Source organism: Lagenorhynchus albirostris, chromosome 4 (genome assembly GCF_949774975.1).
Source record: "Lagenorhynchus albirostris chromosome 4, mLagAlb1.1, whole genome shotgun sequence".
Lineage (NCBI taxonomy): Eukaryota > Metazoa > Chordata > Mammalia > Artiodactyla > Delphinidae > Lagenorhynchus > Lagenorhynchus albirostris.
Window position 1 is genome coordinate 102,434,536 of NC_083098.1, and position 20,661 is coordinate 102,455,196.

General features: G+C 38.2%; 1 pseudogene; it reads right to left on the reverse strand.

The window, feature by feature from the left end:
• Window positions 1-1,975: 1,975 nt before the first annotated feature.
• On the reverse strand, window positions 1,976-19,825 carry LOC132519114 (ethanolaminephosphotransferase 1-like; annotated as a pseudogene).
• Between the last annotated feature and the right edge of the window lie 836 nt (window positions 19,826-20,661).

Genomic DNA, 20,661 nt, shown 5'->3' on the forward strand with positions numbered 1-20,661 from the left:
TGGGATTATACTTGAAGAAACACTCTGCTAAAGCATAGAATGGCCACTTGTGGGAATGCAAAGCTACTGTGATGAGTTTTAGTGACACTTATTGCTGTTGAAGGGAGAATCACATGTATATATATAAGTGCTGAACCTGGGGTCCTACAAAGCCCCTGGACTCCTCCCAACTCTTCAAAAAGCATATACACACACACACACGCATACATAAACTTCCAGAAAGCAAAGGAATGCATCAAGACTTGGCCTGCCACTTCAGGAAGGAAGTTCTTTATTCTTCCTTTATGTCAATTATAAGAAGTGAAATGTGGCCAATTCTTGCCTATCCCAGGCTGCTGGTTAAAAATCTTCTAAATTAACTCCACTCTATTAAAATCCTAGTTTTATTTTTAATTGTATATTTCCAATTCCAAGACCAGTTATTTTAAGAGCACAATTGAGACATGTATACTTTGCAATATTACAACTGTTCTGTGAAAAATAATTTATAAATATGGGTTGCCAGCAGAAAATGATGAAACCAGGTTGTTGCAGAAATTTTCACACAAAGTAACTCCCCAAGTGCAATATTTTCTATAAATGTATCACAAACCTGTGTATATGTTAATCAGGGTGACATCTTATTTGATACCTATGGTAACCTTTTCCATTTTGGCACTTTCCTTCTGATCTTGTCAGTCTGTACCCTGTATAATTTGCTATGCGGCACAGCAATCACTCCCTTGGAGAATAGTGATGGTGCATACAGATGAATTCTTTTGACAAAATATCATATCAACTTCCCTTATGGCAAAGGATATGAATCCTACTCATATCATAAAGTGGTTTCTTTTCTGAATACTACCTATAGAAACCAATGCCCAGAGGTAGTCAGTGACTGAAGATAAAGTGGGTAAAAGGCATTTCTAGAAGGTTGTTAAACCCAATGTAAGGGTTATATGCAAACCTCTTTCAGAAATTTAGTTAAATTGCAAAGGATTTACTTCTCTCTCTCTCTCCTTCTCTCTCTCTCTCTCTCTCTCTCCCCTCCCTTCCTCCCTCTCTTCTTTCTTTCTTTTTCTATTTCTCCCCTTCTCTCTTTCTCTTTCGTTCTCTCTCTTTTTTCCTTTAAGTTTGTCCTGGATATGTTCATTTTTATTCAATTTTATCACTAAGAAGTAGCGAAGGGAAGCTATTGTAGATTTTGTATTGTGCTCAGGAATTGCACGGAACTTAACATTTAGATTTCAATGCAACATTATAGCCCCATAGCCTTTTTTCTACAAGAGACTTAGGTAACCTTGCCAAGTTTATTCACCCACTTATTTATTAGTTTATTCAATATAATTAATTAAGCACCTTCTATGTGCTGCTAGACTCTGAGCTGGACTGCATAGCCTGTAAGTAATGGATTTAAGATTTGCACACAGTTTTGTTTGACCCCAAATTCCAAAGTGTAATGGGTTTCAGCATGAGAACATTGTTGGTAAAATCTCTTCATATCAGTTATTATCTGTTTCACTTTGGAATATTTCCCTGTCTCAAACAAATGCATTCCAGTTTCATCTCAGTTTTCCAGTCTTTTCCAAGAAATTGAGATTCCTTAAAATGCAAATTAAAGAATATCAAACAGCCTTAATAAAACAAGAAAGTCAATGACACTTATAAATGAAAAGCCTAGGAGATATAGCTTCCTTTGGGAATGGGGGTATCTAGATGCCAAAAGTATATAATCATGTATTACTCAATATCATCCCATCTAGCCCTTTCTTTCCCTCCCTCCCTTCCTCCCTCCCTCTCTTCCTTTTTCTCTCTACTTTTCTCAGTTATGCTTTCTAGTAGGTTGGTTAGAGTTTTCAGATTTCTTATGCTGAACTCCAGCAACTCCTTTCAAATTACCTTCAAATTTACAAGAAGAGTTTTATATCTTAATAGTGCTAAGAAAATCATAAAATTGAACTTCATTTGGCCAACTTAGGTTATATACATATTCCTTTTAACAACAAAAATAAAACCAACATGGTCCTTTTTTATCAGCTAGGCTTGGGTCACTAGCATCAGCTTCATAGACTGAATTGTGTTTCAAGGTGTTATTTTTATAGCTTCTGAAAAAGTTTAATAAACTCATTGGAAGAGTCATGCATAATGCACAACCAATGATCATTGCAGTGAATAGGTCTCTATAAAAGAAATTAAAAAGGAAAGGTTCATACCAGGCTTCAACTCCCACAATCGCAGTCACTATGTAGACAAAAGAAATAGTCACCTGGCTAACGTCATATCCCCACGGCAGGAAAAGAATCCCTGTGTTATACTTTTCCCAGTGGGACAGGATGAAAGAAAATAAAACTACCCAGAGCAGGAGATAAAGAACAAAAACACTGACACCAGATGATCCTTGTCCAAAAATGGAATACACAGTTACAACAAAGTAAACACATGACCAACTATCCAGGCCATGGTCAAAAAGCTCCCCTAATGGGGTGCTGGAATTGGTTCTACAGGCTTGCTTTCCATCCACACCATCTAGAGTGCAGGCTATGAAGTTGAGGATGCCCACTACAATCCAAACCCAATCAGGTACATGCTTGTGACCTGGTACTGAAGCATAAAAGTCGGGATCAAAGTATGCCATAAGCAGAAAATTGAACACAACCAGCAGAAAGCCAGAAAATTTATCAAATTTGGAGTCAGCCAAGTAGGGAACTTCAGAGCCACAGAGGAGAATGCAGCAATAGGGGTGCAGAGGGCAAAGTGAAGAGAGTCCCGCACAGAGGATCAGCACTGACCAGCACTCACCAGCCTGAGACACTTGTCTGCTCACCCACCGGGGCGGGTGGGGGCTGGGAGCTGAGGCTCAGGTTTCAGAGGTCAGACCCCAGGGAGGGGACTCGGGTTGGCTGCATGAAGAGAGCCTGAAGGGGGCTAGTGCGCCACAGCTAGACGGGAGGGAGTCCGGGAAAATGTCTGAACCTGCCGAGAGGCAAGAGACCATCGTTTCAGGTGCTCAAGGAGAGGGGCTTCCTGCTCCATGTGCTCACAAATGGCAGAGCACTGCCTAAGTGAGCTCCAGAGATGGACGTGAGCTGCAGCTATCATCTTGGACCCCAGAGGTGGGCAAAGGAGAGCTACTACTGCCGCCGCTGCCACCAAGAGTCTTGTGTGCAAACGCAGGTCACTACCCACACCCTACCAAGAACCTGTGCAGCATGCCACTGCCAGGGTCTCATGATCTAAGGCCAAATTCCGTGGGAGAAAACAGGGCATAGCTCAGGCTGTTGCAACTACACGCTGACATCTGCCACCGCAGGCTGTCCCCGCATCAAAATTATGACTACCCTACCCCTCCTTCTCCCTGGGCTGAGTGAGCAAGAGAGCCCTAATCAGCTGCTGCTTTAACCCACTCCTCTCTGGGTGAGTAACAGATGCCTGAGGGTTACCTATAGGCAGAGGTAGGGGCAAAACCAAAGCTGAACTCCAGGAGCCGTGTGAATAAAGAAGAAAAAGGGAAGTTTCTCTGTGCAGCCTCAGGAACAGTGGACTAAATCCCACAATCTGCTTGATAAACCCTGCATGCGTGGAATACCTGAATACAACGAGTGTTCCCAAAATTGAGGCAGTGGACTTTGGGAGTAACTGTAGACTTGGGGTTTACCTTCTGTGTTTGATTTGGTTTTTGATTCATGTTTATATTAGTTTAGCTTTTAGTGATTGTTTTCATTTGTGGTTTGTTTATTGGTTTCGTTGCTCTCTTCCTTTCTTTTTTTCCTCTTTTTGTGACTGTGTGTGTATATTTTTCTTTTTGTGATTTTGTCTGCTTAGTGTTGCTTTTACCATTTGTCTTGGGGTTCTGTCTGTTCATTATTTTTTCTTCCTTTTCTTCTTAGCCATGTGGCTGGTAGGGTTTAGGTGCTCTGACCAGGTGTCGGGCCTGAGCCTCTGAGGTGGGAGAGCTGAGTCCAGGACGCTGGACCACCAGAAACCTCCCAGCCCTAGGTAATATTAATTGCTGGGAGCTCTCCCAAAGAGCTCCATCTCAACACTAAGAACCAGCTCCACCCAAAGGCCACCAAACACCAGTGCTGGATGCCCCATGCCAAACAACTAGCAAGACAGGAACACAACCTCACTCATTAGCAGATGGGCAGTCTAAAGTCATACTAAGTTCACAGACTCCCCCAAACAAACCACTGGATGCACCCTGCCCACCACAGGGACAATGTCCAGCCCCATCCACCACAACACAGGCACCAGTCCCGCCCCCCCCCCCACCAGGAAGCTTTAACAACTCACTGAACCAAACTTACCCACTGGGGGCAGAAACCAGAAATAAGAGGAACTATGAACCTGCAGCCTGCGAAAAGGAGACCCCAAACACAGTAAGTTAAACAAAATGAGAAGAGAGAGAAATATGCAGCAGATAAAGGAGCAAAGTAAAAACCCACCAGACCAAACAAATGAAGAGGAAATAGGCAGTCTACCTGAAAAGGAATTCAGAGTAATGATAGTAAAGATGATCCAAATCTTGGAAATAGAATGGAGAAAATACAAGAAACATTTAACAACGACCTAGAAGAACTAAAGTAAACAAACAGTGATGAACAACACAATAAATGAAATTAAAAATTCTCTAGAAGGAATCAATAGCAGAAGAACGGTTAAGTGACCCAGAAGAGAGAAAACTGGAAATAACTGCCACAGAGCAGAATAAAGAAAAAAGATGAAAACAATTGAGGACAGTCTCAGAGACCTCTGGGACAATATTAAATGCACCAATATTCAAATTATAGGGTTCCCAGAAGATGAAGAGAAAAAGGAAGGGACTGAGAAAATATTTGAAGAGATTATAGACAAAAACTCCCTTAACATGGGAAAGGAAATAGTCAAGCAAGTACAGGAGCACAGAGAGTCCCATCCAGGTTAAATCCAGTGAGAAACATGCCAAGACACATATTAATCAAGCTATCAAAAATTAAATACAAAGAAAAAATATTAAAAGCAACAAGGGCAAAACAACAAATAACACACAAGGGAATCCCCATAAGGTTAACAGCTGAACTTTCAGCAGAAACTCTGCAAGCCAGAAGGGAGTGGCAGGACATATTTAAAGCGATGAAGGAGAAAAATCTACAACCAAGATTACTCTTCACAGCAAGGATCTCATTCAGATTTGACAGAGAAATTAAAACTTTTACAGGCAAGCAAAAGCTAAGAGAATGCAGCACCACCAAAGCAACTTTACAACAAATGCTAAAGGAACTTCTCTAGGAAGGAAACACAAGAGAAGGAAAAGACCTACAATAAAAAAAACCCAAAATTAAGAAAATGATAATAGAAACTTACATATCGATAATTATCTTAAAGGTAAATGGATTAAATTCTCCAACCAAAAGACACAGACTGGCTGAATGGACACAAAAACAAGACCCATATATATGCTCTCTATAAGAGACCCACTGCAGACCTAGGGACACATACAGACTGAAAGTGAGGGAATGGAAAAAGATATTCCATACAAATGGAAATCAAAGAGAGCTGGAGTAGCAATTCTCATATCAGACAAAATAGACTTTAAAATAAAGACTATTACAAGAGACAAAGAGGGACACTACAAAAAGATAAAGGGATCAATCCAAGAAGAAGCTATAACAATTGTAAATATTTATGCAACTAACATAGGAGCAACTCAATACATAAGGCAAATTTTAACAGCCGTAAAAGGGGAAATCAACAGTAACACAATCATAGTAAGGGGCTTAAACACCACACTTACACCAATGGACAGATTATTCAAAATGCAAATAAATAAGGAAACACAAACTTTAAATGACACATTAGAGCAGATGGACTTAATTGATATTTATAGGACAATCCACCCCAAAACAACAGAATATACTTTCATCTCACGTGCACATGGAACATTCTCCAGGATAGATCATATCATGTGTCACAAATCAAGCCTTGGTAAATATAAGAAAATTGATATCATATCAAATATTTTTTCTGACCACAATGCTATGAGACTAGATATCAATTATAGGGGAAAAAAAAACTGTAAAAAACACAAACACATGGAGGCTAAACAATATGCTACTAGGTAACCAAGAGATCACTGAAGAAATCAAATAGGAAATCAAAAAATGCCTAGAAACAAATGACAATGAAAACACAATGACCCAAAACCTATGGGATGCAGCAAAAGCAGTTCTAAGAGGGTAGTTAATAGCAATACAATCCTACCTCAAGAAACAAGAAAAATCTCAAATAAACAACCTAAACTTACACCTAAAGCAATTAGAGAAAGAAGAACAAAAAAAACCTAAAGTTAGCAGAAGGGAAGAAATCATAAAGATCAGATCAGAAATAAATGAATAAGAAATGAAGGAAACAATGGCAAAGATCAATAAAACTAAAAGCTGGGGGCTTCCCTGGTGGTGCAGTGGTTGAGAGTTTGCCTGCTGATGCAGGGGACATGGGTTCATGCCTCGGTCTGGGAAGATCCCACATGCTGCGGAGTGGCTGGGTCCATGAGCCATGGCCGCTGAGCCTGCGCGTGCGGAGCCTGTGTTCCACAATGGGAGAGGTCACAACAGTGAGAGGCCCACGTACTGAAAAAAAAAAAACAAAAAAAACTAAAAGCTGGTTATTTGAGAAGATAAACAAAATTGATAAACCATTAGCCAGAGTCATCAGGAAAAAAGAGGGAGAAGACTCAAATCAACAGAATTAGAAATGAAAAAGGAGAAGTAACAGCTGACACAGCAGAAATACAAAAGATTATGAGAGACTACTACAAGCAACTCTATGCCAGTAAAATGGACAACCTGGAAGAAATGGACAAGTTCTTAAAAAAGCACAACCTTCCGGGCTTCCCTGGTGGCACAGTGGTTGAGAGTCCGCCTGCCGATGCAGGGGACACGGGTTCGTGCCCCAGTCCGGGAAGATTCCACATGCCGCAGAGCGGCTATGCCCGTGAGCCATGGCCTCGGAGCCTGTGCTCCACAACGGGAGAGGACACAACAGTGAGAGGCCCACGTACCGGAAAAAAAAAAAAAAAAAAAAAAAAAAAAAAAAAAGCACAACCTTCCAAGACTGAACCAGGAAGAAATAGAAAATATAAACAGACCAATCACAAGCACTGAAATTGAAACTGTGATTAAAAATCTTCCAGCAAACAAAAGCCCAGGACCAGATGGCTTCACAGGTGAATTCTATCAAACACTTAGAGAAGACCTGACACCTATCCTTCTCAAACTCTTCCAAAATATAACAGAGGGAGGAACACTCCCAAACTCATCCTATGAGGTCACCATCACCCCTATACCAAAAGCAGACAAAGATGTCACAAAAAAAGAAAGCTGTAGACCAATTTCCCTGATGAACATAGATGCAAAAATCCTCAACAAAATACTAGCAGACACAATCCAACAGCACATTAAAAGGATCATACACCATGACCAAGTGGGGTTTATCCCAGGAATGCAAGGATTCTTCAATATACACAAATCAATCAATGTGATATATCAGAGTAACAATTTGAAGGATAAAAACCATATGATCTTCTCAATAGATGCAGAAAATGCTTTCAACAAAATTCAACACCTGTCTATGATAAAAACCCTCCAGAAAGTAGGCATAGAGGGAAACTATCTCAACCTAGTAAAGACCATATATGATAAACCCAGAGCCAACAACATTGCCAGTGGTGAAAAACTGAAACCATTTCCTCTAAGATCAGAAACAAGGCCCACTCTCACCACTATTATCCAACATAATTTTGGAAGTTTTAGCCACGGCAATCAGAGAAAAAAAAGAAATAAAAGGAATCTAAATCGGAAAAGAAGAAGTAAAACTGTCACTGTTTGCAGATGACATGATACTATACATAGAGAATCCTAGAGATGTTACCAGGAAAATACCAGAGCTAATCAATGAATTTGGCAAAGTAGCAGGATACAAAATTAATGCACAGAAATCTCTTGCATTCCTATACACTAATGATGAAAAATCTGAAAGAGAGATTCAGGAAACACTCCCATTTACCATTGCAACAAAAAGAATAAAATATCTAGTAATAAACCTACCTAAGGAGACAAAAGACCTATATGCAGAAAACTATAAGACACTGATGAAAGAAATTAAAGATTATACCAACAGATGGAGAGATATACCATGTTCTTGGATTGGAAGAATCAACTTTGTGAAAATGACTATACTACCCAAAGCAATCTACAGATTAAGTGCAATCCCTATCAAACTACCAATGGCATTTTTCACAGAACTAGAACAAAAATGTTTACAATTTTTGTGGAAACATAAAATACCGCAAATAACCAAAGCAATATTGAGAAAGAAAAACGGAGCTGGAGGAATCACGCTCCCTGACTTCAGACTATCCTGCAAAGCTACAGTAATCAAGACAGTATGGTGCTGGCACAAAAACAGAAATATAGATCAATGGAACAGGATAGAAAGCCCAGAGATAAACCTACGCACATATGGCCACCTTATCTTTGAAAAAGGAGGCAAGAATATGCAATGGAGTAAAGACAGTCTCTTCAGTAAGCGGTGTTGGGAAAACTGTACAGCTACATGTAAAAGAATGAAATTAGAACACTTCCTTACACCATACACAAAAATAAACTCAAAATGAATTAAAGGCCTGAATGCAAGGCCACACATTATAAAACTGTTAGAGCAAAACATAGGCAGAACTCTCTGATATAAATCACAGCCAGATCCTTTTTGACCCACCTCCTAGAGAAATGGAAATAAAAACAAAAATAAAGAAATGGGACCTAATGAAACTTAAAAGCTTTTGCACAGCAAAGGAGAACATAAACAAAATGAAAAGAGAACCCTCAGAATGGTAGAAAATATTTGCCAACGAACCAACGACAAAGGATTAATCTCCAAAATATACAAGCAGCTCATTCAGCTCAATATCAAAAAAGCAAACAACCCATCCAAAAATGGGCAGACGACCTAAGTAGACATTTCTCCAAGGAAAATATACAGATTGCCAACAAACACATGAAATGATGCTTAATATCACTAATTATTGGAGAAATGCAAATCAAAACCACAATGAAGTATCACCTCACACCAGTCAGAATGGTCATCATCAAAAAATCTACAAGCGATAAATTCTGGGGAGGGTGTCGAGAAAAGGGAACCCTCTTGCACTGTTGGTGGAAATGTAAGTTGATACAGCCACTATGGAGAACATTATAGAGTTTCCTTAAAAAACTAAAAATAGAACTATCATATGAACCAGCAATCCCACTACTGGGCATATACCTGATAAAACCATAATTCTAAAAGAGTCATGTACCACAATGTTCATTGCAGCACTATTTACAATAGCCAGACTGGGAAGCAACCTAAGTGTCCATCGACAGATGAATGGATAAAGATGTGCACATATATGCATTAGAATATTACTCAGCCATAAAAAGAAATTGAGTTATTTGTAGTGAGGTGGATTGACCTAGAGAGTTTCAAACAGAGTGAAGTAAGTCAGAAAGAGAAAAACAAGTACCGTATGCTAACACATATATATATGGAATCTAAAAAAAAAAAAAATGGTTCTAATGAACCTAGGGGCAGGACAGGAATAAAGATGTAGATGTAGAGGAGGGACTGAGGACATGGGAGGGGGAGGGGAAGCTGGGACGAAGTGAGAGAGTGGCATGGACATATATACACTACCTAATGTAAAATAGATAGCTAGTGGGAAGTAGCCGCATAGCACAGGGAGATCAGCTCAGTGCTTTGTGTCCACCCAGAGGGGTGGGATAGGGAGGGTGGGAGGGAGGCTCAATAGGGAGGGCATATGGGGATATATGTATATGTATGGCTGATTCACTTTGTTATAAAGCAGAAACTAACACACCATTGTAAAGCAATTATACTCCAATAAAGATGTAAAAAGAAAAAAAAATATTAGGGACCAAGAAAGACTTTTCAAAATAAAACTTGTTTGGAAAAAAGAAACAGAGTTAAAATAAAAGTTAAAAGAGAGAGGGAAAGAGAGCAAACTTAGGCTCTGGAGTATTCAGCCTAAATTCAGATTGTTGCTCTTCTCATTGCAAGCTCTGAGACCATAGATAGATAAACTCTTCTTCCATTTTTAGGGTTGCTAAGAGTATTTAGTCATCTTACTGCTGTAAGCGTTGAAAGAGTCAGTATATCATGGGTAAAATGGTTGGAACAGTTGCCAGCACATAGTAAATTCTCAAAAAGTATCATTACTAATAGTGATTATTTTCTTTTTTTTTTTTTTTCCCCTCTACGCGGGCCTCTCATTGTTGTGGCCTCTCCCGTTGCGGAGCACAGGCTCCGGACGCGCAGGCTCAGTGGCCATGGCTCACGGGCCCAGCCGCTCCGTGGCATGTGGGATCCTCCCAGACCGGGGCACAAACCCGTGTCCCCTGCATCAGCAGGCAGACTCTCAACCACTGCGCCACCAAGGAAGCCCAATAGTGATTATTTTCAACCCAAGGAAAACCATTATGAACCCAGGCAACTGCTCCCTATCTTCCTCTCAGCTTTTCTCTGTGTGTCTACTTTAATCTTCCCCGTCTTTGCAGAATGGTTTGCCCTCCTTCTGAATGCATGTCTTACTTTGCTGCCCTGTCTCTCTTGAGCTTCTGTGTCCTCTGTTCATGCAACCTGTCCAGACGCTTCAGTGTCCCTCAAACCCACTCCCAAATATCAGGAAGAGGTAGTCTGATTATAAATCTTGGGTCATTCAGATACAATCAGATTTAGAAACAGGTTAAACAGGCTCCCGTAGTAGAAACATGGTTGTGAGGCCCAAGATCTTTTACAAAACAGGGTGAAGAAATGGGCTTGGCAGATCCCTCTTAATTAGAAGATAATTTTAACATAAATTGGCCTTGGAAATAAAATTATTTTCATTTTATGTCCATGACAATTAGAGTTGTATCTGGTGTTTATAATCTTAAGAGAATGTAGGAGATGGCCAACTGAGATTGGGAAACCAGGGCTTAAAGGAATGTCTTGCCCTTCTAATTCTGCCATTTTTAAAATCATTTTCCTGCAATAAAATGATTGTGCAATAAGTGTTGCTTATTTTCTCTGAAACCAGTAGCCTGGACCAGAGCAAAAGAGAGTATGTTGGTGACATCATTTAATGTCTTATGAAACAAATGTTGTATTTGTTGTACTTAAGTTATCACAAAAAAAATAATAACTGTTTTATAATCTCTTTAAAAGAAAGAAATGAGATAGGCAAAAAATAAAAATAAAATAAAGATAAATTAATTTCCAATTTCAATCACAGAAAGACAACCCAAGACCATAATGAAATACTATCGATATTTTACTCCTTCTGAATGACTTAGCAAAATTTAAGAAATATGACCCTACCAATGTATTGCTAAAGCATTAAAGAAAGAATAACTCTCATCTGGTGCTGTGAGATGTGGAAAGTGGCACAACCATTTTGGAAAACAATCCAGAGTATGTCACAAAATTGATCATACACATACACTGTAATCTGGCAGTTCTATTCAGCTATAAAGTTAAAATCAGTCCTAGAGAAGCACCTGCTTACAGGACAAGGTCACATGTCAAGGTTGATCCCAGAAGTGTTTGTACCACTAGATTACCTAAGTTACAAGGTGAGTTCAGGGGCTTCTGTCCTATTGCTGTATCTTGACTTATGTTTATGTTACATATTTTCTACTAAGTTATCAAATACTGAATAATATAACACATTAAAACATTAAAAAACATGACATACAAGGGGTATAAATAACATTCTATGAGCATTCAGAAGAGAGCATCATTACAATATTATTTTAAGATCGTGAAAGCAGGGAAATTCTTGCGTGTGGTAGCATTTTAAGACACGCTGAAGGCTGTATTATTCATAATTTATACCTTGCCCTGTTTTTCAAAAGATATAAAATTCTTATAAACATGTTATAAAACAAAATTTAAAAATAGCAAGGAGCAGAAAACAGGAGTTAGGGGAAAATGAGTGAAAAAGAAAAAGGAAGTAAGAAAGGTATAACATTAGCAAATTGTAATTCACAGTATTCAGTTAATTTTTGTTTAGGAGGTTGGATGTAAATTTGCCTCTAACCAAATGAAGAGAAAAATACTGTCAGTTATTACATCAATAATTACTAAGTCTGCTAAATGGGAAGGAAAAGGATTGTTTTGTTAGCTGCTTATTGATTTGTGCTTTGTTTTTTTCCTGGCACTATTTTCTTAAAAGGAGATGCTGTGAAACATGACAATAAAGGCCATTCTGAGAAAAATAAAAACAGAATTAAAGTACCTGTGTAAAAATGAGCAAATAAATAAAGAAATAAGCGGCATATGTAAGAGGAATCAAAGAGGATTTCCACCTCATTTTGCTGCAAATGCTTGACTGGAGACAGTTAATAAGGTTCCAAAGACAGACTGGGACCAGACAGACAGAGAGTGACACACAGTGGTACTCAAAGGGTGGTCCCTGGACCAGAAGCATCAGCACTTCCAGGGAGCATGTAAGAAATGCAAATTACTGGCAACACTGCAGACCTACTCAATTGGAACCTCTGGGGATGAGGCTAAGAAATCTGGGTTTTAATGATCCTCTAGGCAGTTCTGATGTGTGCTAATGATTTTGAATCACAAGGCCAAACAGTTTGGATTATACACTCTATGTAATTAAGTACCACTGTAGGTATTTTCCAATCCTAGACCCCCCTTAAGTTCCCATGCTCCTGTGCCCCAGGAGCCAGGATAAATTTCTGCTGCTGTCACTTAGAAGTGGAATTATGAGCCGAAGTGGAACTATGATCCAAAGTAAATATTCTTGGCATTTAGTGCATTACAATCTGAGAGAAAATTCTAAAGCAGGATGTCTCAAGCACAACAATTTTGACATTTCAAGGCTTGATAATTCTTTGCTTTGGGAAGCTTTCCTCTGTGTGTTAGGATGTTTAACAGCATCCCTGTAGGATATTCAACAGTATCCCTGGCCTCTCTACTCACCAAATGCCACTAACATCACTTACATAATATAAGACAATCAAAAATATCTCCAGACATTGCCAAATGTTTTCTGAGGGACAACAGTGTCCCCGGTTGAGAACCACTGTACTAAAATATTTCTAAACTAAAATATATACTCTGTCATTTGATCCCTGGGGTTGTTCTCACCTATGTCCTTGGTGCTCAGGTTGTATAGGGAATTCTTCTAAAGTACTGAGTGTGCCAACTCAGAGTACATGTTATGATAAAGATGATGATGAAATTGATAATGGTAATCATGATGCAAATAAAATGATTTATAATAATTTACCTAAAAGACCTTGAAATGCTCTTACACCAGAGAGCCCAGAAATATGTTAATTCCAGAGTCTTTCCAACATAACAGACTACTCATGCCTAATGTCAGCCCAGAAGAATCAATTTTCTAAAGTTTTGGGGATGACAGCAGTCTTTAAATTTATGTACGATTATCTTAGGAATTTATTAAACATTCATATTCCTGGGCCTTAATCTCAGTTATTTTGATTTAGTAGGCCCAGTTAAGAGCCAAGGAAATAGCATTTTAATAAGCATTCCAGGTACTTTTGATGCAGTTATGTGCTGCCCCATGGGAAATACTGCTCTTAAGAATGGATAATATAGCAGGAACTCTGCTCAACATTGTTATAATCTAAATGGGAAAAGAATTTGAAAAAGAATAGGTACATGTATACGTATAGCTGTATCATTTTACTGTACACTGTAACAATGTAACACATTGTTAATCAACTATACTCCAATATTGAATAAAAATATAAAAAAAGAATGGATAATGGGAGCACTGAATCTGAAGAAAGCTGAGTTACCTTACTAATTAAGAAACATTTCCTTTCCAAAAACAGGTTTTAGTCTGGACTATTCACTGTCACCTTCTATTGAGAGGAGCAAGCAGATAAGTGATGATGTAAACAAATGAAACACACCTGATATAAAACCATAGGCACTGATGAGGAATGTAGCTAATTAAAACACAGCAGTCCCTACTAAGCTATAGGTGATTCTTGTCAAGCAACAATAAAGCTCATGAGTACCAGGTCTCCTGATATCTAAACATAGACTAGAATTTCAGATCTTTATGTCAGCTCTTCTAATCTTAAAAGGAATAGTTATCAGTAATTCAATTTTTGTTCAAGCTCTTTATTTTTCAGACTGGATTTGGACTACAAATCTCTTGTTATGACATCTGTAATAATGGAACCAGTTCATTTGAGAACCAGTGAACAAAAAATCATAGTGGAGGAATCTATGCCTAAGCTGGAAGTTTTCCTGAATTCCATCTCCACTGTACACAAAATCCTTCACTGTTTTTTGTTTTGGTTTCGGGTTTTTTGAATACCATAGCCCGAACTTTCAGTATGTAATTCTGTCTATACTTTGTACAGCTGGTGTTTTGGCTTGGGGAGAAGGAACGGAAAAGATGCCAGGGGGAAGGAAGACATTTCCAGCTTTGTCTCCTGGTGGTTTCTGTGGAGACTCTGCTGTCATTGCATGCATTAGATATATTTGTCTGAGTTCCCCGTGGTGCTGAATGGTCCAAGAGAATAGGTAGAGTCAGAGCTAGGAGAGGAGCAGAAAGACACAGCACTGGGGAAGCTCTCCAAAGTGTCAATTGGTCTAAACCCTCTGCTTACATACATAAGTATGCTTGACAGAAGGAGGATGCGAGGCCAAAACCCGGATACACTTAATAATAGTTATCAAGTATGGAGTACTTAATATATAGCAGGTACTGAGCTAACCCTTGGACACACACATACATATTGTACATACATACACATGTACATACTTGCATATATACATACATGTCAGATATGTGGTGACACATGACTGGTAAATCTTGGAGCTGGAAATTAGAACCTAAGTCTGTCTGTCTACAAAATCAATGCTCATAAAATTATCACGTGGGGTTTACACTCAAAAATATTTAAAACAGCAAAGTCTCTGCAAATACTAAGTGCACAGTTTGTTTTGTTTTGTTTTGTTTTGGTTTGGGTTTTTTTGTGGTATGTGGGCCTCTCACTGTTGTGGCCTCTCCCATTGTGGAGCACAGGATCCAGATGCGCAGGCTCAGCGGCCATGGCTCACGGGCCCAGCCGCTCCGCGGCATGTGGGATCTTCCCGGACTGGGGCACGAACCCGTGTCCCCTGCATCAGCAGGCAGACTCTCAACCACTGCGCCACCAGGGAAGCCCAAGTGCACAGTTTTGAATCATATCTGCTATAGATACATTCAAGGCACTACATCCGAAGTCCTAAGGTTAAAAGGAATGTTCTTATAAGCAGTGCTCGATCCTGATGTAGTGAAGTTCTCTAATTCTCAAATGCAACCCATTTTATGACAAATACAAATTCAGTGATAACTTTTTAAAATATTTTGGCAAGGGAAAGAAATACTACTCCATAAGTGTAAATACAAAATACTGAAAGAAATATTTTAAAATATATATTTAAAATATATCTTAAAATTAAAATTCAGTAGTTCTCTTTCTTGCCAAAATCTCTGGAGCGCTATAAAACCTTAGCAATGCTGCAGCTCTGTAAGAAAGAAATGCACAGAAATTCCTAAGTGGCATACCCACAGAACTGGGTAACTTGGGTAATTCCAGCATCTTCACAAGTTTCTGAAATAACAAAGAACAGAAGTTGAACACTCCCATCAGAGAGAGTGTATTTTAGAGATGTTCAAATGCAGAGCTCCTAATGATAAATAGGCATTCACTACATGAACAGTCAAGGGGATGTTTTTCTAAGCTAGTGATTAGCATATGGAAAGACTAAAGGCCTTTAACCAAAACAGTCAGTTCATGGGAAAAAAATAATATAGTATTCCTACAAAGAAGAGCAGAGAGTAGTAGAAAACTAGCCTAGCAATAGGATTAGATTTAGCTCATTTTGAATTCAATGCATGTAAAATGACAATTTCATCCAATTGCTTAAAACTCACAAATGGGTCTACAGTACTACAGAACACTACTCAGTAGTTAAAGGAACATGTACCACCATGGATGAAGCTCAAACAATTACGCTGAATGGAAGAAGCCAGAAAAAAAAAGAATATATGTTGTATGTTCATTTATATAAAACTCTGGAAAATACAAACTAATCTATAATGAAAGTAGATCAGTGGTTGCCTGGGGATAGAGGTAGGGGTGGCAGGGATTGGGGGAAAGAGAAATAACAGAGGGCTGCAATGAAGCTTTTGAAGGTGATAAATATTTTCTCTCCCTTGATTTGAAGATGGTTTCGTGGGTGTGTCTATAAGTTATGAAATTATGCATGTTAAACACTTGTCATTTACTATATGCCAATTATACCTTAATAAAGCTGGCAAAAAATCAAACAGATCAAAAAGCATTATACTTTGCATTTGGCTACCTAAAAGTTCTGTGAGGATATACATAGAACCCAAAATAGTTTCCCATTGGAGTGGTATAAGAACTAGGTAAATAGAGCCTACAAAGAAAGAGGACATTTCTTCATATATCTCTCAATTAAATTAATCAGATATTTATTAAGCACCCTCTCTGTGCCAATTACTCTTTTTGACGTTAAAGATGCATTGGTACACAATATAAAAAAATCACTATCATTGAGAAGAATATGGTGTGAGCATACCTACCATATAATTTAATTAAAATATTGAATAGCAAAAATACTGTTCGAGTTTTATTTGTAAAATACCTATTTTTAAAATCACTATCATTGCATTTGTTTATATATGTAGAGGTAATATACATATATGTGTGTGTGTTTGTGTATGTGTGTGTGTGTGTACACTTTTCATATTATTTCTCTTTCCCAGAATGCCTTTCCTGGTCTCTTAACTTATTCATCTTTTAAACTTCCATTTACTCTCAAGGCAGATATAAAGTACTTCTTCCATTGTGAGTTTTTTGCTAATCTCAGTTGTACACTGATCACCCCTTCTTATGTGCCTTTACAAGGCCTCAACCATACTTCAGTCACATCATCTGTTAAATTTCCTGCCACTTATTTATTGGCATTGGTGTTTCCTCCACTAGACTATCATCTCTGTGAAAACATTACCTGTGTATTCTCAGCAATTATCAAAGTACCCAACATATAAGTATATACTTATTGAAAGAATTAATGCAGTACTTCTCATTCCTGCCTTGGTACAGATGTTCTAAGGTATGGATGGAAAAGAGGTACAATCTATAGAGTACCAGAGTTGGTCAGAAGCTCTCTATTCACAAGAATTCTAATGTCATTTCTGAATTCTAGACAGAAGGTCATGTTTGTTTAGGAACATCTGCCATGGGTTTAGTAAAGAGGAAATGAGGACATATGCACCACATACTTGTGATTTTTAGACTTGGGAATATAAAATATGAAAATAAAATAAAACATTATATAAAACAGTTCTTTAAATCAGTTTTCCTATCCAAAATGGACTGTCACCATTTCTTTCTAGAACGCATGGTCTTTTTTCTATTTGCTGTGTTGGGTGCTAAAATTGAGATGTCCTTCATCTTCTCACATGTCTTTATTTAGATGAGATAAGAAATCAGTGGCAGATATATGGCTCTTTAAAAATAAACATGAACTTGGGAGTTGTTGAAAGATGAGAAAAGAGAAAAGGGAAAGAGAGGGGGAATGGAAGATGACTTAGTGGAGATGGACAAAGAAATATGAAGTGTGAGAACTGTCCCTGACAGAGAAGGTCAAAGGATGTACAGACACTGAATGTCAACTTCTGTGGCAAACCTGCCCTGTGTGACTGCTGTTTCATGAACTCAAGGGATTTCAACTAAAATCTAAGTCAGGTGAGAGAAGAGAATGGTCACAAGATAAAATGGCTCCCGTAGGTTAGAGAGCTTAGTATAGTTGTGAGGAAAACAGAGCTGAAAGTGACCATAAAAATGTAAAAGTTACACAATTCTTGGAGAGGCAATGGATTCTTCTGAAACATGATAGGAAAGCCAAGAAGACTTTATGAAAATATCACAGCACAGGGTGATATGGGTTACAAAGAGCATAATATGATTATATACATCTTTATAGATTACAGTAGATCTTTGATCATGATTTTGTTGGATTCTTATGACTATTCTGGAAGACAAGCAGGTCAGGAACTATTATCCATTCTGAAGTAACTGAGGCTCCTAGAAGTTAAAAATCACCCTGGAGCCATAGAGTCTGGGAAGGAGAATGTGCTGCAAGACCTTTCCTTTTCCGTTTCCCCTCCCCCTCCCTTCTCCTCTTCCTCTTCTCTTTTTCCTTTTATTTCCTTTCCTTTCCTTCCTTCCTCCCTTCCTTCCTTCCTTCCTTCCTTCCTTCCTTCCTTCCTTCCTTCCTTCCTTCCTTCCTTCCTCTCTCTCCTCCATCCCTCCCTCTTTCTCTTTCTTTCTTTCCTACCAGACTGAACATACGTGAACCTTCATTTAATAGTTCAAATCTTATACATTGGAGGTCATGGCTGTGAACACAAGCAATAAACATACACAGTTATACATGAGACTACAGGAAATAAAGAAGATGGAACCATATTTTTATGGCAAGGATGCCTTGATATATGATCTACTTTTGAAATGAATATGTAATATAAATGTATATTTTGTCATTGATTTTTTTTGACCCAGGAGTTAAGCACAATAAAAGGCTCTGACTATGTGATTCTGCTTATTTGGCCTTGATCACTAAACATTTTATTAAAATGTAGCTTCTTGAGGTTTTCTGTGTATGTGTCAGTATACCATATATGTACAGCATACTGTATATGTGTACACATACACCCATACACACACACACACACATATATATAACTTTAAATAAATAATTTTTAACCAAAACCAAGGAGTTTTTATTTCTATGATTGTTTGACTGGGTTAGGAAATTGTATTTATAAAGACCCCTCTGGCCACAAACAGTGTTATACTCTGGATAAGAAATTTCTTTCTTCCTTGATGAAGACAACTTTTTTTTTCTTTTTATGGGAACTAAACTATTCTCCAATTCCCCTGGTGGGATATGAATTAATATAGTAGAACAGAGTTTACCCTCAACAGCTGCAACTTGCACCTGTGCAGTATATTCTTAATCCTTTTTCACTGCAGTATGATAGGGAAAAAAAGGAGGGGAAAATGTTTTATGGAAACTTCCAACTGAGATGCTTAATGCATTATTAGGAACAGAAATTCTCAGTGGGATTTAACCATGCCTATTAAGAATTAGGCTTAGGAAACCAAATATAAAAAGTATATAACATTTCCCCAACCTGCACCGAGATCGACAGTGGTATCCACACTGCTCATTTTCTGGTTTTTCTCCAGTATGTCATACTAAGGTTCCCCGGATAATTTCATCTCCTGGCTTCTTTGATCCCTAGCCAACAGAGCAGAGACATTTATAATAGCACACTGGCATTATGTGAGAATCATTGGCCAAGACAGAACACAAATCAGCTCTGCTGTATGCCTGCTCTGCATCATTAAGCATTAATAAAGTGATGTCTAATTGTTTCTCATTCCTGGGCTCCAAGCTCTTTATTGCTTGGTACTACTGTGCAGCTTCCCTTGGAAGTCAAGTTAATTCTTCCAACTGTTGAGATGGCAGGCTCATGCTTCCCTATGGAGGCAATGTCATTAACCTGCTATGATTTGGAAGGTAAAAGAAGGGAGAAAATGTTCCTAATCATGGGCATCGAAGAAAACATCCTCTGTGTTGCTTTTAGAGGCAATTCTTTTACCTCTGAATCCCAAATGCTTCCATCCCCTCTCAGCTTCTTGTGAAGATCTATGCCAACAATCAAAAATATCCTAGCATCGTCCATTGTTATTTGGAGAAATTTTCAGCAATAGATGTGTATAAATGTGTACAACATCTGAAGAATCTTCTCTAGAGAAACTTTGTAAATAATGTATAATAAGAGAAAATTGGAAAATACAGACGATTAAACAGTCAGCCAATTTATACCATCACATAGAGATATGCCTTTTCATATGCCTTGTGTGTGTGTGTGTGTGTGTATATATATATTTATTTTTAAAAGGCTTTATGTGTCTAAGCAAAACAAATCCCTCTCATCAGAAAATAATGGTCAACTTATGTGTGTGTTGGGCGTAGGAGAAAATATTTATTGCTCACTGCTAAAAAAATAAAAGGAGAAAATGCTATTAAAGACTGTCACTACACTTGACAATTTACTACATGGAGACTATGAGAGTATTATTATCTTTGCAAAATATTTCATTTCACCTAGAATCTCCCCATAAAGCCCATGTGGCAAATCTAGTTTAGGATTCAGTGCCAACTTTTACACTGGACAAATAAGACCTAAAATCTCCAAACGCAGCAAACAGTTCCTGTTGACCAAGTAGTAAAATAAAATTCAGGAAGGGGTAAGGGTGAGTTTGGGAAATTCAATGACCTCAGGAGTTATAAGACAGAAGACTTTTCATTTTTAATGAGGGCTGTAGGGGATTTAGGGTACACGAATGTGGTTTTGATTAAAAATATCAGTCACATATTGCATGCAAACATTTAAAGGAAGGCTAAGTTGCAATAAAGTTTCTATGGAGGCAGGTTATATCAAAATGCATTCTGATGAATTTATCTGATTAATATTAATCCACTGAATGACAAAGGAAGTAAATACCAATTATATTC